The sequence below is a fragment of the Quercus robur genome, chromosome 3, assembly GCF_932294415.1.
Source record: "Quercus robur chromosome 3, dhQueRobu3.1, whole genome shotgun sequence".
NCBI classification, from domain to species: domain Eukaryota; kingdom Viridiplantae; phylum Streptophyta; class Magnoliopsida; order Fagales; family Fagaceae; genus Quercus; species Quercus robur.
In genome coordinates this window covers 16,148,338-16,169,931 of record NC_065536.1, presented here as the reverse complement: position 1 = coordinate 16,169,931, position 21,594 = coordinate 16,148,338, and the positions used below count along the sequence as shown (strand labels likewise).

Below are 21,594 nucleotides of genomic sequence, written 5' to 3'. Positions count from 1 at the left end.
ACTAAACGAAAGAGGAAGTATTATTTTCCACAAACCTCAATAATCATTTTAGGTTTGAAGTGGAATGTCATGCAGTCCATCCAACAAGCAGTAATTGAAGGACGCAGACCCACATGCACGTCACATAGATTTCTCTCATGGTCTCATCACCAAGAATAGTCTGCGCCTTGTTGACGAGTTTGAGAGCTCCATGGGCTGCTGCCTTACTACATACACTGTGTGCAACAAAGATAAGTTTCCACAAAAGTCACTGAAAATAATGCACACCTGCAGATGTAGAATGCAAAAGCAACCAAAAAAGGAAAGCAGTAGAGAAAACACTTTGAACTGCAATAAAAAATTGCACAACTTTCTCTCTGTTAAATTTGTGACTTTTTTTCCTCAGTAATCCACACAAGTACCACCTTGCCAAAACATTTTTGATATATTTACAAATAAGAGGCACGCAGCCAGAGCAGAACGGTACAGATACATATAACTACACTCATTATGTAGTATCAACACAACAAAATTCGAGCCATGAAAGCCATTTTAAGGTAGAAGTCATCGAGAGTAATTTTACTTGTGAGTGGCTGTAATTATGCAGAATCCATTCAAGTATCATGATATTTCCTTAAATGAGATAATGCTTACATAAGTTTGACAGGTACTCTACTAATTCAACTTCTATTTCTTTTCATGGCATACAAGCAGGAGGAATGTAATTGGCATGAAATGGGAACAAAAATATTCTTAAGAGAAGTTACATAATGCAGCATAGAGGCAGAGTAAAGTTGTCTACCATGCCAGAATGTGAACACACCTATTTTCGCTGCATACAATTTTTAATATGAATCTCCAAGGAATTAATTATCTCAAAGAAAAAAGAGGTGAAACTTTCTTTCATTACTATGGAAAGATAATAGGAAAGGGTAGCTTTAAAATTAAGACACCATTGTGATCAAGACACATTCCATGAGAATCACACACGGAGAACATCACTTTAGTTTTGTCCAGGAATTGGAAGGAGACAACACGGTTACAAACTATTTACTGGTAATAAAGCACTCTTAGTTCAGTTTAGTAGAGCATGGGTCTCAAAAACTGATGCTGTTGGTTCAAATCTTACACAGAGTGAATTGGTTCTTGTTATTCTTAGGCTGACTTAAAAGCCAAGCCTTCTGGAAGTGGAACTCATTGTCGGAAAAGATCTAATAAGCAAGAAAATCAATTTAGTTTTTTCCCAAATAGAAAAGAGTCATCTCATTAAAAACCTATAAATTTTCCAGGTTTGAAATGGTAAGGGCATCTATTTTATATTCCTGGCTGAAAATGTTTAAACTAACTTCTATTCTCACCTTTGAGATGCTTTCTTTTATTTCTTATTTTTTCTTTTTTGATAAATAATAATGAATTTAATTTAAAGTGATTACCATTGAGATGTTTAACTTAAAAGGTGTTAATCCATGTAAACATAGAAGCATTCACATTCATCATAGACATAAGGGTAATATGACTTACTTCCCAAGAGCTTTATGGCGCACAACAAGTCCCAAACCAGTAACATCCATCCCTGCATGCATTCATACCAACAAAGTTTCAACATCCAGCAATTTTAAATATGAAAAAACTAACAATATCTCTAAAGTTTTAACCCACCAAAAAACACCTTAAACATCAAGGAACAAAATCGCTTAAAGAAAACCAAGAAACATGTTCACTGAAATCTAGCATCTACACATATCTAGTAAACACAAAGCACAAAGCAAATTCAAAAATCATTTTTGAGCTGATCAACCATGGTCAGGCATCCATTACCTGGCAAAAGGAGAAGAATTGGGAATTGGAGAATCCTTCAAAGGGCGTCCGCAAGAAACAGGGCAAAACCACCGTGGCAGCCCGCCATCATGCTTAACAATGTCTTTGGCCATAAAGAAGAGATCTCTGACAGTCTCAGTCCAATATCCATCATTCCACAAAGGCTTCAAAGTTTCCAAAGCTTCATCCTCTCATCTTCTCCTAAACTTTAGAGCTTAAATGCCCATTTCCTTGATCAATTGAAGTCCCACCTCTCCCTCTCTCCCCACCAATAGAAGTTACATTCACCACAACTGAGTCTGAGGATAACACTTTAGAATCAGCATCACCTAAACTCCTCACTTGCACTCTACTCTCATACTTATTCTCAGAATTCGACACTTTTCTTACTTATCAAAAAAAAAAAAAAAAGAATTCGACACAAAAAAGAACAATACCCAGAAACCTATAACTGATGTCATGGCCTCTAAATGCCATGGCAGACTCTTTTTCAAGAAAAACAAATTGAAAAACTTACTAACTCTTTTCCAAGAACACACTCTTGAGTACAAGCTTAAATAAACTAAAATTTTTTCAGTTAGAAAGTTCCATATACCACTCTAACTGAATCACTCGCACCAATTATGTTTAGCACAGACTATAATAAATTGAAAAAAACAAAAAGGTTTTTTATATGAAGCTATCTTAATTTTTAAAGCAAACCCAGAAATGCAAAATGTACTAAATAAGCTCCAGCTCATGTATTGCTTCAGCTCTATACTTCTGATCAAACATGAGAAACAAATATGGAAAACAAAGTAAATGTGGAAGTGGAACATTAAATGTGAATAACATTCATGGGCAAGAACAGACTTATGTAATAAGTGAAAAGGCAACTATGAATAATAAAACGACAGTAAGATATGAAAAGGACAGCGCTGATTTAATTCTGGAACAACTATTTTTTGTAATTTGGCTTCATTCTGAATTACCTCATGTGAATCTACATGGTTCTGGGGAGAGAGAGAGACAGCCACAGATGTTTAGCTTTCTGGAACAACTATTTCTTGTAATTTGGCTTCATTCTGAATTACCTCATGTGAGTCTACACAGTTCTGGGGAGAGAGAGAGACAGCCACAGACATTTAGCTTTCTTGCATTGGCCAGCATGGTTCTTGGCTTAATGCAGGTATTTGAACTGAGAGAGACAACTTGATTGTAGCCAATACTGGGCGAGCCAGGGGCCAGAGAGTCAATTGCCCCATGAGCTTCCAAAATTTTTTTTTTATAGTAGGACACTGCACGTACAGTGTTTTGACCTTTTGGCCCGTTTGGTAGCAATATTTAAGTATTGTTGTTCAGTTTTCAGTGTTGTGGAAATACGTGTTTGAGTGTTATAGAAATACATGTCAAAAGCGTTATTGTTGTTTAAACTGAAAACCGTTGTTTAAACAAGAGTACCAAACAGCCCTACCAGTGTTATTAATCGCTTCTAAGTCATGCTGTAACACAATTCTAACTCCACATGGACCTGCCAGCCATCAAGACATACTCAAAGCTCCACCTAAACCTCCCCTTTTTCAGTGGAAATAAAGCCATATGTATTCGATATTAACCAATCTATTGGAGGAAGCATCCGCCTGAAATGAATTGTAGCTTTTCTCTTAAACCAAACCGGCAAGCTCACTTGGCAGAAAATTCTGTCTCTCAAGCAAAGTCATTCAGATTTTTTTTTTGGTGGTGCTTATAAAACTTGTCTTTTATAATCTTCTAAGACAGATTATTATCGGGCAGAAATCAATTTAAAAAATACCCTTGTGTAGTGTGTGCAGCTGTGCACATGTGCACAGCTGACACATCTATTTTCACTTCAAATTTCACAATTTGCTAACTTGTGCAATGGTAAGTGATTGATAAATGAATAAATAAGATGAAAAAGAAGAAGACATTTCCTTATATTCTACACTAGCTGCTTCACTAGAATTCTATTAAATGCCAAGTATTCTATGAAATGCCAAGTATGATTCTGCGTCATTTCATCTATTTGAAATCTGAAAATAAATAAAGAAAGAAATGGCAAAATGCTGACCACAATCGTGAAAGAAAGCAGTGTCTTAATAAGATTATAACATAATCAAAGGAGAAGCTGGAATGTAAATGAAGACAGACTAATCCATGATAAACATGGCAAAGGTACAACATTGTAGGAGATGTATGACAATAGTTCTTAGAAGAGAGCAGCAACATTCACCACGCATCATTGATCCAAAGATAATTATATGTCTTTGCTTTGCTGAAAGTGACAGAGAAGAAATGAACTAATAAGAACACAAATGTGATCATATTTTCTAGAGTAAATATGGCCCTATAAATTAAAAACTGATGTAATACGATTACTTACCATTTCCACTCAATATTCCCAGGAGTCAACAAACTGATTTCAATAATTCATTTAATAGTTCACAGCTAAGAAGTTGCATTAGAATATATGTTTAGAATGTTGTTGCATTGCATATTACTTTAAACTTTATCCATTAACATATTACCAAAGATTGGGATTGGCTAAAATACCTAACGGTGACTTCACTTTATCCTTCTAGTGTAGCATTTCAATAGACTTCTTACTAAGGATATAAAGAAACTGCAGCAACGTATGCAAAGAAATGCAAAACTGGTCACATTTCACACTTGCAAGTTCGTACACTGTTTCAAAGTGAATTCCTCAAAAGGACCCGTGTAAATTGCAAAGTGAATAGCACTTCAGAAGTATTGGAACCTACTATCTCATGCACATTTACAAAATCAATTCGTCAAGTTGACCATATAGCTACAACGATTTTTTCAAAAGCACCACACTTCATATCATGGCTCCATAATTCATATGCAGCAAGTCTATATGGTATACAACCCCCCCCCCCCCCCCCCAACAAAAAAAATATATATATATATACATATATATTTAATTTGAATAGCACATTGACAGAATACTGAAACTATTCATTTCAAACCAATACAATCAACTTCTCTATGCAATATACCAAATGACCCTCTCAAAACCATCTTTAGCAACTACACCGAATGGATTTACGTTCAAAATGTAGATTGTTCAAATCATAATTATTTAGGAATCACTAAAACTAACTGTTATCAGAAATCTCAAATAAAAACAGGAAATCAGATGCTTGAAACACAAACCCAAATGATCCCTCCAATGGATGGTTTCTTCATACTACATAAAACAATTTTTAATATACTTTCATGATTAAACTACATGGCAAGGCTAAAGTTTTAGTAACATTCAGTCTCAGTTCTTTAAAAAAAACATTCCAAACATTCACACATTCCAGTAATGTTGCAAGTATTAACATCAGTGTCTCTGTAAGTTTGGCCAAAATCTGATAAATTTCTGGCCAAAATCTGATAAATTTCTCAACAGAAGTTGCTATTAATTTCTTTGGTGGGAGTTTTTGAGAGATAATTAATTGATATATCAGCCAAACAATGAAAGAAAGAAGTAGTAAGAATTTACCTTTCCCGAACTAGAACAGATTTCTGCAAGGCTGAATATTGGCCACTCTGTATCATAGCACCTACATGCCGAAATGTGAACATTTAGCATACGTAACAAAAATTAAGAAATTGAACAAGACCATATAAATATTAAATCGCAAATGACTTAGAAAAAGGTAGCATTGAAGTTGTTCTCTTTATACGCAAATGAGTGAAAATTGGTGACATGTTCATTTGATTAGCCTATCTAAAATTCCAATCTTTTATTTTTAAAATATGTGGATATATATTGAAACCATCAAGCAATTTTGGATACAACACAAGATAACTGAATCTAAGCAACTGCATGGTATGCTACATATGCGTATACACAACATTAAATATCCCTAATTCAAATTCATGAGACTTTGATAAACTCATCAATATATGCTGTTCGTAATTTTTTCTTGGGAAGTTATCGCTGAAAATGAGAATATTTTAATTGATTGTGCAGAAGTGGAGTGAGTTACCTGTACTTGAACTTTAAAGAATTGTTCTTTCTTAATCAGAATTGATGGGATGTGAGAAATCTTGCACCAATCCTCACCAATCTCTCTTTGGCAACGTTCACAGAGAATTTTAGAGCCACCGATCTCCTAACTCTACAATTGAAGGCGGTGCTAAATGATGCTGAGCGAAGGCAGTTTAAGGAAGAAGCTGTGAGGCTTTGATCAGAAAAGCTCACCAACGCTTGCTACGAGATGGACGATGTGGTGGACGGGGTGGAACACATGGTCAAATTAGCTACTCAGAAACAAGCAAAAGAAGAAGAAGGTATGCTCCTTCATCCCCTCCCCTTCATGTTGTTTCCATCAAGTGGTTAAGCTCAAACTGTGCCACGATATCAGAGAGAGATGTATGGAGGTTCTGCTATTGAGGTTCTACAACCATCCCATTGTGTAGGAATATTTTGAAAAAGTGATTTGGGTTTGTGTTTCTGAACCTTTTAATCAGTGTAAGGTTGTCATTGCAATAATTGAAGCTCTTGATGATCATCGTCCCAATGTTACTGAATTTTCAAATCTGATGGCAAAGGTTTGTGAATTGATTCGGCAAAGTGGCAAGGTTTTTATTGTCCTCGATGATGTCTGGACTAAGGACTTTAATTTGTGGGATCCATTCAGGATTGCATTCAAGAATTGTGCCCCAGGGTGTAGAATTCTAGTCACCACTCGGAAAAGTAGAGTTGCGGAGATAATAGAAAGTGAGACTAGGGGTGTTGTCTAAGGAAGATTGTTGGTCAATTTTTCGTAATATTGCTTTTTTTGACTGTGATTCTAAGGAATGTGCACACTTGGAAGAACTTGCTAGGTAGATTTCTAGAAAGCACAAAGGCTTAGCCCTTGCTGCAAAGACCCTAGGGAGTCTTATGCGCTTCAAGAAAGGTAGAGATCAATGGACGAGTGTTTTAAATAGCAGTTTGTGGGAACTAGAAGATAGCAAAATTGAAAAGGATCTTTTTGGGTCATTGTTACTAAGTTATTATGGCTTGCCCTCATCTATTAGACGGTGTTTCTCATATTGTGCTGTCTTTCCAAAAGGTTATATGCATTCTGAGGATGAGTTGTTATTTTTGTGGATGGCACACAGATTTGTTGAGCCAAAGTCAAATGTGGACATAGAAAGCAGCGCAAGAGAATACTTGGAAACTTTAATCATCCGCTCTTTCTTACAAAAATCCGAGTACGAAAGCAAGTCATGCACTATGTCAAGCATTACCAACCCTTGCTTTCGTACTCGGATTTTTGTAAGAAAGAGCGGATGATTAAAGTTTCCAAGTATTCTCTTGCACTGCTTTCTATGTCCACATTTGACTTTGGCTCAACAAATCTGTGTGCCATCCACAAAAATAACAACTCATCCTCAGAATGCATATAACCTTTTGGAAAGATAGCACAACATGAGAAACACCGTCTAATAGATGAGGGGGCAAGCCATAATAACTTAGTAACAACGACCCAAAAAGATCATTTTCAATTTTGCTATCTTCTAGTTCCCACAAACTGCTATTTAAAACACTCATCCATTGATCTCTACCTTTCTTGAAGCAAATAAGACTCCCTAGGGTCTTTGTAGCAAGGGGTAAGCCTTTGCACTTCCTAGATATCTACCTAGCAAGGTCTTCCAAGTGCGCTCATTCCTTAGAATCATAGTCAAAAAAAGCAATATTACGAAAAATTGACCAACAATTTTCCTTAGACAACACCCCTAGATTGATCGTGGTCTCACTTTCTATTATCTCCGCAACTCTACTTTTCCGAGTGGTGACTAGAATTCTACACCTTGGGGCACAATTCTTGAATGCAATCCTAAATGGATCCCACAAATTAAAGTCCTCAGTCCAAACATCATCGAAGACAATAAAAACCTTGCCACTTTGCCGAATCAATTCACAAACCTTTGCCATCAGATTTGAAAATTCAATAACATTGGGACGATGATCATCAAGAGCTTCAATTATTGCAATGGCAACCTACCGATTAAAAGGTTCAGAAATACAAACCCAAATCACTTTTTCAAAATATTCCTACACAATGGGATGGTTGTAGGCAATTTGGGCCAAAGTCGTTTTCCCAATACCTCCCATGCCCACTAAGAGAGATGACATGGAGGTTTCTTTCTATGGCATCACTACTACTAGCCTCACCCAATAGACTACTCAATATATAACCAATATGCTCATCACTAAACACATAGTCATTGATCAATCCTCAGTGGCAGAACCTCCACTCAACTCAAATCCATACATCTCTCTGATAATTTCATCAAATTTTTCATTAAACTCTATAATCTTGTGACCCATATTGTGGCACAGTTTGAGCTTAGCTACTTGATGGAAACAACATGAAGGGGAGGGGATGAAGGAGCATACCTTCTTCTTCCGAACAGGAGTGAGTAGCCTTACCAGCATCTTCTTTTGCTTGTTTCTGAATAGCTAATTTGGCCATTGCAGTGTTCCACCCGTCCAACACATCGTCCATCTTGTAGCAAGCGTCGGTGAGCTTTTCTGACCAAAGCCTCACAGCTTCTTCCTTAAACTGCCTTCACTCAGCATCATTTAGCACACCTTCACAGTTAGTAGATTGCCTTGAAGCTTTCGGACTGCTTCGTCAACCCCAATAACCAACCGTAGCTCTTGTTCTGCCTCCTGAGCAGCAACTGAAGCCAACTGCGTCAACACATCACAAACTATTCCTTTAACCATAGTTGGAACTTGGAACTAGAAAGAAAGTAAGTAGAGGTCACACTAAGCTAAATGGCGTCAATTTATTGAATAAACTTGAGGCCAGAGGAAAAAAAACTGGATAAAAATCTTAGATTTGTAGTGAAATGAAACAGGACTTGATGAAAATCTCATGTATTTGGGTGAAATGAAACTGGAAAAATCTCAAATTTGTGGGGTGAGAAAATGAAATGAAGCAGAACTTCTTTGTTGGATGAAATGAGGGAGGAGTAGTCCATGACATAAATTTGCTGAAGAACTCTGGTACAACAGGAGAGACGGAGACGGAGAGGGAGAGGGAAAGAGAGAGGTTTATGAATCTTTGTGAATATATAGAATAGAAGTTGAAAAAATTTTAAAAAAAAATTCGAAAGAGTTGGAAATTAAGGCCCACATAGCATCCGAAAAAACAAAAAAACAAAAACCACAGAACCCGTTTCAGTGGCAATATTTTAGTATAATGCGACTCTCACAAACAATTATCCGAAAAGCACACAACATTATCAAACACTGTATACAGAACCACAAAAATAAAAAAATGGTAAAATGCAAAAAATTTAAAGTAACTAGCATCCCACGGATCTAAGTAGCAGCAGGGAAATAATGTTGTTAAACACGTACAAGTTATTTTGTTAAGCATGTGAAAAATATTTTGTTAAACATGTACAAGTTATTTTGTTAAGCATGTGAAAAATATTTTGTTAAACATGGATCAAATAATTTTGTTAAACAGTCAACCATCCCACGGACTACATTTTAACATTTTTATACAACAAATGAGGGGTTGTAAACCCCATTCCAGCAATACCCATGGATCCGGCCAAACTTCACAGCAGAGAACATTCAAATCCCAAAACAAAATTCACAAAAGGTAAAGGAAACCGAGAAGAGGGAGTTCTAAAACCCCACCAAAAAAAAAAAAAAAAGAGCAATACCCACGGATCCGGCCAAACATTCACATCACAGAGCATTCAAAATGGAGAAGAAAATAAACAAAACATTAAGGAAACGGAGAAGAGAAGCTGAAGGGGGAAGGATCGTGGGTACCTCTTGACAGAAACGGGTCGGTCTTGAGGCTCTAGAGGAGAAAAGGGTCGGTCTTGAGGTCCTGGCGCGGCGGAGCTGGTCAAGTTCAGAGGCCGGCGCTGGAGCTTCAAAGGTCGGGAAGACGTCGGAGCTTGGTCTGCCGTGAGGACGCGCCGTGGGTTTGGGAGAGGAGAAGAGAGTATGTTCTTTGAGAGGTAGTGATCTGATGAGTGTGATGAGAGTGATGAGAGAGTGAAGAGGGTTGAGAGTGATGAGAGAGTAAAGGCATGTGACCGTTGGAGAGCATGTGAGAATGGTCAGTCAGTTTTGGTGTTTTGAAAACAACATTTTCGCTTAACTCAGGTGTGAAAAAGTAAAGAGATTTTTGTTCTCTTGTGTAACGGTAATAACGTGTAGCAGTGTGACCGTAATTTTTGAATTCTTCAATGGGCTTCAGAGTATATGCATTTTGTAATTTTTGTATCGGTAGAACATGCTTTTTGTAATTTTTGTATTGGTAGAACATGCTTTTTGTATTTGCTCACCCAAATAAATAATATACTAGTGTACACTTCTAGTAATTCTGAATATGATACTATTTTCTTTCACTTATTAAGGATTAGGTTGTTATCAATAATTTTGGACCAAGGTCGGTTGTACTCAAAAATAGAAAAGAAAGAATCCTCAAGCATGATTTTAAAATTGGACCGATCAAAGAGTAAAAAAGGAGAATACTTTTTTATGGTCTAACATCATAATTAATATAAATAAATAAAAATTAATTTGATGTAAATTTTCATATCTTATATATATATACACACATATAATTATAAATAAAAAGAACTTTTATATATACTACTTTTTTTTTATAAATCTAATTAGTAATAATTGACAAAAATATATCATAATAGTATGTTACCTTCTTCTATAAAAATAGATAATATAACAGGCATTATTTCACCTTTTTTTTAATAAAAATAGTAATTAAAAAATAATAAACAAATAAAACAAAACACTAAGAGGGTGTTTGGTTTGAATTGTTTTGAGTTATATATATACACACACACATGCGTGAGTAAATATTTACATATAGCTATCATGTGAATGTTAACTCCAACAAATTATATACAATCAAAACGTGTAAGATATATACATAATTACCATTTGAGAGAGAGAAAGAGAGAGCATACAAGTATACAATACAATAGCATGTGAGTATTTATTTATTATATAGCTAGCCTATGAATACTAAATGTTATAAAAAAACAAACACAACATAAAGAAAAGAGAGGATTGGAAGAGCAGCATCTTGTTGTCATCCACCACTTTTTAATTTTATTCATGCAACAAGATGACAAAAAGAAACTCATTAGTACCAAGAAATGTTAAGAACAATGTAAACTTATATAGCGTTCAAAGATTCAAGAGAATGAGCCTTAAACACAAATCTACAAACTACAACAATTCTAAGAAAAGGCTTGGAAATAAAAAGTTATAACGTTAACTTTATTATTTTAGAAAAGAAAGATTTTCTTAGAAAATATTTTAATTTGGAAATTTTGAGAAAAAAACTTTTTTTTTCTTTAAAATAAAATTCCAACGTGTTAAAGCACATTCATCTTGGAAAACATTTCTTTCTTCTTCTTCTTTTTTTCGCAAATATTCGGCTCTCTTAGGAATAACAAAGAAAACGTTTTTTTTTTTCCAAAACAAATACTCCATTTGAAAACAATTTATTTGAAGTGACAAAAGTGTTTTTTGAAAACATGTATCTTTGAAGAATCATTCCTTTTTTTGAAAACATTTTTGAAAAACATTTTTGACATATTTTAGAAAACACTTTTGAAAACAAATGAAAAAAAAAAAAAAATTCAAAGCACTTTGGAAAAAAAATTTTGAAAACATTTGTGTTATTATTATTTTTTGGCGAAAATGCAGTTTTGGTCCCCTACATTTTGGGCTGATTTTCGATTTGGTCCCTGTGGGCACTTAACCTGTGGTTCGACCTCAGATTCGACTCATTTTTGGGAAGTCCTCGGAAGCCTTTGGTTTTGTATCCCACATCTTATAAGCTCTGAAGCGAAGGAGTAGTGTATCGTTAGTTGGTAATGGTACACTACTCCTTCGCTTCAGAGCTTATAAGGCAGAAAGTGGAGGAAGACTCTTTTGATGTGGGATACAAAACCAAAGGCTTCCGAGGACTTCCCAAAAATGAGTCGAATCCGAGGTCGAACCAGAGGTTAAGTGCCCATAGTCCCTAAATTGATTTCGCTCTTAGGTTAGTCTCTGATTTCAGAAAATCGTTTTTATTTTGGTCTCTGCCTTCAACCTAGTAACAAAAAAACTGAGGTGACAAACACAGTGCATAGGCGGCATCTTAGATGCTGATGTAGCTATTAAAATAACATTAATAAATACCACGTCAGCATCCATGTTAGCATTTTAATAAATAAAAAAGCCACATTAGAAAATTAAAAAACAAATTATGAAAAAAAAAAATAACAATAACAATAACAAAAATAGTGATTATGTGAACATTTTATATACGAAATACATTTAAATTACTTGTCTCCATTGAATAATGAAATAGATTTTCTCTTGTAATTTTGATAACAATTTTTATTAAGGGGAAAATTTTATTTGAATAAACATGCAGTATTCCAAAATACTTTTCTTAAAAATACATTACCTTAGATTGCTCAAATTTCCTCCTCAATTGGAATTACTCATCATGAGGATTTTCTATATTTTGATTTACTTTTCTTCCCAAGTATGTCATCTCACTTGCTCATACAATCCGATCATAATCTTCCAAATTATGTTATTATCATTTTCATATATGATTAGAAGCATGTTAAAATTTGGAAAAATATCTTTAGAAATTCAAAGATATGCACATACGCAATAACTCATCCTAAGCCCCTTTGTTCATGAAATCATCCTTAAACTATTTGAATTTTGATTTAGAACCTTGTCATCAAGTTTGGACAATCTTGTGCAACTTATCCAAGTAAAGGTTTTTTTTTCTTTCTTTCTAATTTCATCTCATTTTTTATTACATGCCACTATAACGAATTAATCTTACTTTCCAAACTTTTGAAACAACATAGGATCTTGAAAGCATTTAACTATATCTGGTGGGTCACTACAAATGATGAAGGTAGAACATTTCAATGTTCGACATTGGCTATAATGAGACCATATAATTTCAACCAATAAGACAACGATATCTGTCAAAGACGAATATTTGTTTATAAAATGACTTGAATATCATTAATTGAGTTACCAATATCATCCCAACCTACGTGAAATTCTTTTAAAAGGCCTCACTATTTTACCCAAATAATATCATGTTTATTTTTTATCCACCTTAAGTTCGTGTGATGTAAGGCCCACTCATAAACATTTATAATTTAAAGAATAAATATGTGTATAAATTATGGATGGCATCATCCCCAAGCTAGGTTGATAGATTATTGCGTAAGTTAATTTCTGTGTTGATAGAATATTAGGTAAGTCCCAATGTATAGAAAGAAGCGGGTATTGTACAAAAGCTAGATACACTGATTACAAACGTGTACCTATTCAGCATAGCGCTATCCTGTAATTTTTTCCTCCCTGGTGTTAAAATTACCACTACGATAACTAAGGAGCAGCCGCTACAACCTTGAAGAGAGGAGAGATGGAGAGAAGTTTGATGGAGTATCTCATAACCTTTATATTGTATATAGGAAATCATAGAATTGCTTGTTAGGAATTGAGATGCACAAAAAGTTCTTGATAAAATGCTTGATTGGAATTTGGTATTGGATAAAAATGAAGCTTATCGCGTTTTGGTGTTGCAAGGGATATTTTTATAAATAAAAAAACTTTAATTTTGGTGTTTTGTTTTCCTATCTATTTGATTTAAAGGGTAAAATAGGTAGCCTAGGTTAGATAACATAGAGATTAGACAAAAAACTTAATTTGAAAAGAAGAAATAAACCCAATTTTATTATTATTATCAATAACAATAACAATAATGATAATTAGGTGAAAATTTTATATACAAAATAAATTATATTACTTGTCTTCGTTGAATTTGAATAATGAAATAGATTTTCTAATGTAAATTTGATAATTAAAAAAAAAATTTATAATAGAAAAATTGAATTGAATAATGTTCTGGAATACTTTGCTTAAAAGTACATCATCTTTTCTTTTCTTATTTTTTTTTTCTTTTTTCTTTTTTTCTTTTTTGAGAAACAGGCCAAAGGGGCCACTTTATTCAATAGCTGAAAAATCTAACAAATAACAATTATAAAGATATGGTGGAATAAATTTCATCCAAACCAGCAACGAAAAAGAAAATTTTGCTCTTTTGACAAAGGCATCAGCTAAAGCATTATCTTGCCAACAAATGTGAGAAAAAGAAAAGTTCTGAAAAGAGATAGAAGACAACAGAATGTCTTTAATAATGTCTTTAAGGATGTCTTTAAAATACATCATCTTAAATTGCTCAAATTTCCTCCTTATTGGAACACTCATCATGTGGATTTTCTATATGTTGATTTACTTTTCTTCCCAAGTATGTCACCTCATATACAATCCGATCATAATCTTCCCAGTTATGTAATTTATCATTTTCATATATAATTAAAATCATGTTAAAATGTAGCAAAATATATTTAGAAATTCAAACCCCTTTGTTCATGACATCATCCTTAAAATATTTGAATTTTGATTTAAAACTATAAATGTGTAAAATAAACATTTTGACCATTTTTACACATTTTAAAGCAAAAAACACACTACATCAGTCCATTTTAATGTATCAGCACTTAGGGCCTCCACGCATATTTTTGTCATCGCTCTGAACTATAACTTGACTGGAGCAGAGATTCAGAGCGTGCTGAGTTGCCGAATTGATGGCATCTGCTCCAGTTTGGACAGAAATATATAGTGGTTTCTACTTGCTTTGACAGAGCAAAAAACCAATGTCGCTCTCCAATCTCTTTGCACTTTATCTTTTGTAGGCGTTATATCTGCTGGAACTCTCCAAAGTAGCATATTCAGTCTATCATGCATCTTGGATTTCCATATTTCTGTCCTCTCATCACTATTCCTACTGCTTTCAATAGGTTCCAATCTACTCCAATATACTGCTTTGACAGAGTGCTACCATTAGGACTCTTGACCCAATACAATTTGTCCTCTTGGTATCATGGTCTCACCGGAAGGTTTTGAATAGCCTTGGTTGATTGTCCATCAAAAAGAGAATTCAGCTTGGCCACATCCCCCAGCCAAGTTTATCCTTAAGTAGTTGAGAAACCAAGTATCTAATTTCCTTAACAATATTGTGTTTTGTATGCCAAGCAAGCAAAATAATAAACTTCATATAAATTTTTTCGGAAAAAAAAAAAAAAAAAAAAAAAAAAACTTAGATGTCAAGATGTGTCATGTCCTTATACAATTTGTTCCTCACAATTTTACCTTTTGGCCCCATTAAAAGGTTATGTTGAAAGCAAGGGCCTATATCAATTATCAAAAAATATAAGAAACTTCTTAAACAAAAAACATTGATATGGACAAACACATTGACTAGGAATTCTAGATGGAGGGAAAAAGTGCACTCTCCCAGTACATTATATCACCAAGCATCACAGCAATCTACTGCTTCTACCACACTAAAGTTACCATTTTTCCCAATTGAACAATAACAAGGGCCATTAACCTCTATGTTATATAAAATAAGCCCCAAAAGAAAATTACAAACCCCAAAAAATTATCATCTAAATAAATAACATGTTGGTTGAGGTAAACGGCAAATTCTACCATTTCTAATAGAAAAATGATTAAAATCATGTTTGCTTCATTATCGCTTTGGGTATTGCCTAAAAAAATATACAAAAATATTATTTTTGTCCCTACATTTTAGAATCACCGTCAATTTGGTCCATATATTTTGGTAGCACTCAATTTGGTCCCTCAACTAAGTAGAGACCTCCAAGTTTAGTTGATTTATATACCTGCAAACTCCACTACTAAACCCACCCAATTTACCCTTCAATCTTGTGCTCATTATTTCACTTTTTGCGCCCAAAAAAATAAATGCCAATGCATTTCCTTAAGGTATTGTCAACAAAGCATTTTTTTTTTTCTTTCATGACGAGATGTTCAAAATTCTTTGATTACTTTAATAAACTTTGAATATGTGCAACTCTTCAATTACAAATCCTATATCTCATTTTAAGTACTATATTTTATGTTCCACTAATTATAATATGTCATTGTTTGGTTTTCATTCCATTTTAAATTTGGTAATTTAATTTTAAAGAAAGAATGAGTTTTACATGATCAGTAAAATACAAAACTGAACAAAATTAGATGTTTATTTTGGTTTTGTCATGAAAAAGAAAGGATTTCCAAGATATCCCTTTTGCTAAAGGATTTTCTCAAAGTATGTCTTTAAAAATATTATTATTATTAATAATAATTAATACATAGGATTTTTATTCCAATTATTCCGTCCCACAACAAACACCAAATATACAATCACAATTCACAAGGATTGAATGGATGCTCGGTAACTAGGAAGAGTCAAAATCCACTAGTTGCATATGTCATATAAATCATTCTTAAACTTGATTGTATAAAATTCATAACCATGATCCACGACCATAGAGTTCAATTTATTTTAACACCAACATTTTTAGTACATGTGGCATTAACATGGGTGCACACAAAAGCATTGCTTAGGAACAGATGATGCAGTGAATAAGTCACACACTCCGTCCTTTGAAATGGTTTTGACAGCCCGCTCGGCATCGGCCATCACCCTTGCAATCCCAAGCTTTGTAGCAATCTTTTGCTTCAATCATGGGCACCATTTTCTCACCTACACAGTCACAGTAGACATTGAATCAATCACAAAGAAACTTAATTAAGTTATGACTTTGGTTTTTGCCTCAAAAAATAATTATGATAATATATATATATATATAAAACTAATTAATGGAGTATCTTTACTTGACAATTTTGCCGTGGTGTTTCCAGTAAATTGTTTGAAAACTCTTGTTGAGAAAATTTTAATTTCGTCTTTCTTTGTTTTTTGTTTCTTTTGTAACTCTTCTAAACTGTTCTTCAGTAATGGTCACTTCTTCTTCAATAACGTCTTTTTAGTTTCAAATCCCAAAAGATAAAAATCATACCCAAATAATGTATATACAATTACAAAGGAAATCAAATAAATCGTATAAAAAGGAGAAATGAATGAACAAGAAATGTTTGACACATATTCCCGAAGCTGATCTCTAAAAAGGGAGAAATGGATATAAAAACCTAGCCACCAACCACCTAGCCTATTTTGGATTTACAAAGAAAATCAAATACATCACATAAAAGAGAGAAATAAATCATAAAATTATAAATTTTGAAGTATTTCCCACTGCTGATCATTAGGAGAAGAAGAACATAGCAAACGATAGAGAGTTTTGCCATCCTTGAGGGCACTTGGGTACCAATCTTATTTCCAACAAAGCCATATTTCATTGTATGAAGCAACAAATTAATTTTGAAGTAATAGTCCTTCCTTATATTGTTACTTTGTTAGTATTAATTATGAGATGTATTCAAGTTACACCTAGTGTAATTTCTTAAAAGTTACTCATTTTTTAAATCATTAATTTATATTAGATCTAAAGGTGAAAAAAGACTCATAATCATATTATTAATGTTCTCTAGAAATAGTAGTTTAAGGCATTAACTTTTCTTATTAAATAGAAGAAAAAAAAAGGGCATTAATTCTCCAAATGGATTCAATAGACCCAAAATCCCTCTCTCTCTCGGTTCAGAAATAGATTCATCCGACCCCAAATCAAAATTTTAATTGCTAGCTTCTCTCTCTATTCTTAAACGTGAACCCAGAGAAGAAGACGAATTGATAATATTTTATTTTTTGATTTATTTTTGCCAAATTCTGAAGATCAGCATGTCATGATTTCTAAAATATACAACAAAAGTAATATTAAGTTGAATCTGGGAGTGTTCTAACTAAGGGCCAGCTTGAGGTTTTTGAGTGCTATGAAAAGAGTTTTAAATATTTTGAATGCTTTTAATGAAACAGATTTTGACCTTGTAAGGTAATGCAAACTTTTACATAACTATACGCCTCGATGGAGATTGACGAAGAGAGAGAGTCCATGTCATGGGGAATATTAAGCTTATCTCTAGGGAGAGGGGAAGAAGATGATGACGTGGAGAGTGGAGAATTAATGCAATTTTTTTTTAATGACTTAAATTACTAATTTATAGAGAACATTAATAATAACACACTATATACTAATGTTTTTTCACCCTTAAATCTAATACAAATCAATGGCCTAAAAAATTAAAAATATGTAACTCTTGTAAAGTTACACTAGGTGTAACTTAAACCCATTTCATTAATTATATATGAAGTAATAGCCCTACCTTATATTATTATTAATTATGAAGTTATACTATTTCCTAATATTATTATTAATTAATGCAGGGCTTTATTTCCAACAAAAAAAGAAAAGAAAATGGGTGTTATTAATCAGTGCTATTGATCTTGAAAATTCTTTTTTTTTTTTTTTTAAAGGATCCTGAAAATTTTCTAAGTATTTTCGAAACATGGAAAAATGGTGCTCCTTTCTCTCACATTCATGGTGGACCCCACAATGAATTTAATAAGTAATCCCTACCATAAATGTGAGAGGAGAGAGTACAATTCTTCGTACTTTAGGAGTACCAAAGAATTACTTATTGATCCTTGTGGATTATGAAGTTATAGTCCTTCCTTATCTTATTGTTAATTATGAAGTAATAGTCTTTTCTTATATCAATTATGATGTAATAGTCTTCCTTATATTGTTATTAATCAATGCAGAGCTTTGCTTCCAAAAACAACAAGAAGTGATATTGATATTGATCCTTTAAATTTAAAAAATAAGTGTTATTGATCCTTCTTTTAATTTTTGTTAATGTCAATGTCTACATGGCTACGGAATTATAATATATCTTTTCAAATAATGTAGAATCTTTTAATTAAAAAATTACAAAAGTGAATTGACTTATTAGAAATCCATGAATCTCACACTTGACCCAGTCAGGGCCGGCTCAATGAATTTGGGGACCCTAGGCGAAAGCTTTAAAGGGGCCTTTTATTATATTTAATTATAAATTCATATATGTTTTTCAATTAGTTCTTCTCTTGTCTTTTTTTTTTTTTTTTTCATATTCAGATAGATATTTTCTAGTAGACATTTGTAATTAAAAAATATTTATAAATAAATGAAACACAGTCTATAATAAAAAAAAATTACAATTTAACTAGAATAATATAAATTTAATGTATAAAACAATAGAACCTATTTTATCAAAAACACAATTTCAACTTTACTTAATATGATCACTTTACACTTTAAACCTGCACAAAAAAAATTAAAATTAATATTAATACAAAGTAAATTATTCTAAATTTATAATTTTGTTATTAATACTCTTTTTTTTGTATAGCAGTAAACCCTTTTTTTTAGCATAATGTGTAGGACTCAACTTGATTGGATCCACTAACACTAAGACCAGCCCACTAGTAAAATGTGTAAGACTTAACTTGATCCACTAAGATTAAGACCAGCCCATTATCCCTCTAAATCTGATTTCTTAAAAAAAAAAAGAAAAAGAAAAAGAAAAAGAAAAGAGAAGAGAACGTGACCTTAACTTCCATACCACTAATCTGATTTCCTAAAATAAAAAAATAAAATAAAAAATAAAAAACGTGTAAAACTAGAACTTCTTAGAATCAATACTTTAACTCTTCTCTTTAAGTGGGTCTATTGACTATTCAGACCATTCAAAAGGCTTCTAGAGGAATCTAAAGAAATCTATATTTAAGAGAACAAACAAAAAAAAAGTTACGAGTACAACAACCAAACTAAAGTTTAGCCAAAAAGAAAATAAAACCCAGACACCCGTGAGCAAACTCCTCTTCAAAAGAAAAAAAAAAACCCAGACACCCATGAAAAAAAAAACTGAGACACCCAGCAGCAAACATGAAGAAGACGAAAGAGAGAAAGGAAGAAAAAACAAAAAACGAACCTTCAATGAACAAACCAAGTTTATTGCCAACACCAGTTGATGAGTAAGCCAACTAATGAGTGTTTTTTTTAGAATCAAGATAGAAAGAGTCAGAGAGTGAGTGTTTTTTTTCTTCTTTCTTTTCTTATTTGTCTCTTCTTAGTTCTTTCTGCCTTTTGTAATCTTTTCTTCTGTAAGCTAAACATTTCTGCCGTTTGTAATCTTTTCTTCTGCAAGCTAGAGATTTGGTGATGGTCTGATGGGATTAGCCTTCATGTCACATTGTCACTTCAGCTTTTTTCTCTGTGAGAAACGGGCCTTCATGGAGGTAATGTGCAAAACAGCAATGCAAAAGAATTGTATATAGTTAGTTAGACAACGTTTGTAACAATAAAGGAAAGTAGCATCTCGAGTCCAAAAGACTCGCTGTGTAAGCGTGAAAATGCCACATAGATTTCGAGTCTTTAAGACTCGAGTTTCATGCAAAAAAAATTTCACCTATAGTGGCGTTTTTAAGCCTTTCAGTGACGTTTTAAAGCTCTATAACAGCGTTTTCCTGGAAATTTTTTTCATAAGTACAGATTTATGGAGTCCTATAGTGGCGTTTTTAAGCCCTATAGTGACGTTTTATAGACCTATAGCGGCGTTTTTATTCAATTTATGGAAATCGAGTCTTTGAAACTCGATTTTCAGCTTAATTTTTTTCCACTTTAAAGTAATCCACTTACAAATCGAGACTTAAAAACTCGATTTTTATCTTGAGACTCGAGTTTTAGACACTCGAGATGCTAGTTTTCAACATTGTTTTGAAACGTGACAATTAACTAAATTTTTTAATATTTATTGTTATTTAGAAAAAAAAATTCGGCCTTCATGGCCTGATGGGATTTGGTGATGGCCGTTTGAAATCTTCTTCTATTTTTCTTCTTTTCTTTTCTTTTTTTTTTTTTTTTTTTTTGAGAAACAGGCCTCTGTGACAAACGGGCCTTCATGGCCTGATGGGATTTGGTGATGGTTGTTTGTAATTTTTTTTTTCTCAAATAAAAAAGTAATATTATATATTATATTATTATTATTTGGAGCCCTCTTATAGGTGGGGCCTTAGGCAGTGGCCTAAATGGCCTATAGTTTCAGTCGGTCCTGAACCCAGTTTCTAATGGGTTAATACCCAAATAATCAAATCCATAAATTCCTTAGGTCTGCTTTAAAACTAAATTAAGGGTAGGGTTACAACGTCCTCCAACCCTGCCTCACCCTATTATCATTTCTAAGTCCACCTTTTCATTAATATAATTTAGGATTACTGCAATTTCCCTCCCATAGTTTGACTTTATCATCATAATTTAAATTCAAAACTTTTAATTGCTACATTTTACTCCCTAAAATTTAGATTAAAATGAAACTATTAGGGGTTTGTCTAAATTAACGGATTTTGCATTTATTGGACAAACAATTGACCCCATTTGGTTTGGTCCAATCACAATTTAGCCACAATTAACCCTAGCAATTTCATTTTAGTCTTCTTAATTTTAAGGGGTTGAATATAACAAATGAAAATTCATTGACTAAATTGGAAGGACTAATAAATCACAAAGATGTAGATTGTAATTTTCTGTGTAATTTAATTCATCTCGTTTTCCAAATTAACTACTTAAACATTTTTCTTGGACTATATACCCAAAAAAAAAAAAAAAAAAGGAACAAATCTTTTTGTTGAACAAAGCCATTCTGTCATTCATTTGGGTGCCATTATCTAATCTTCTGCTAAAAAAGATTACCATTAAATATTTACATTGTCATAAAGCAATATGTCAAGTGTACAACAACAAAACATAGCACCAATTATAAATTAAACAGTAATATAACATTATCTTCCTAACACATGGATGATAACATATAATCTACGAAAGCTTTTCATTATTTTATATAATTATCGATAA

At 33.1% G+C, this 21,594-nt stretch overlaps 1 long non-coding RNA gene across 2 annotated transcripts; it reads right to left on the bottom strand.

Annotated features, from left to right (window-relative positions):
- Window positions 1-208: 208 nt before the first annotated feature.
- LOC126717284 (uncharacterized) lies at window positions 209-9,993 on the bottom strand. 2 transcript variants are annotated; one of them, XR_007652497.1, is made up of 5 exons: window positions 9,596-9,993; window positions 5,306-5,366; window positions 2,769-4,069; window positions 1,798-2,096; window positions 209-1,552 (listed from the first exon to the last, which is right to left on the bottom strand). It is a non-coding gene; the product is annotated as an uncharacterized LOC126717284 (long non-coding RNA). The 2 variants fall into 2 exon arrangements; XR_007652496.1 differs by lacking the exon at window positions 9,596-9,993 and adding an exon at window positions 5,796-6,198.
- Window positions 9,994-21,594: the final 11,601 nt, after the last annotated feature.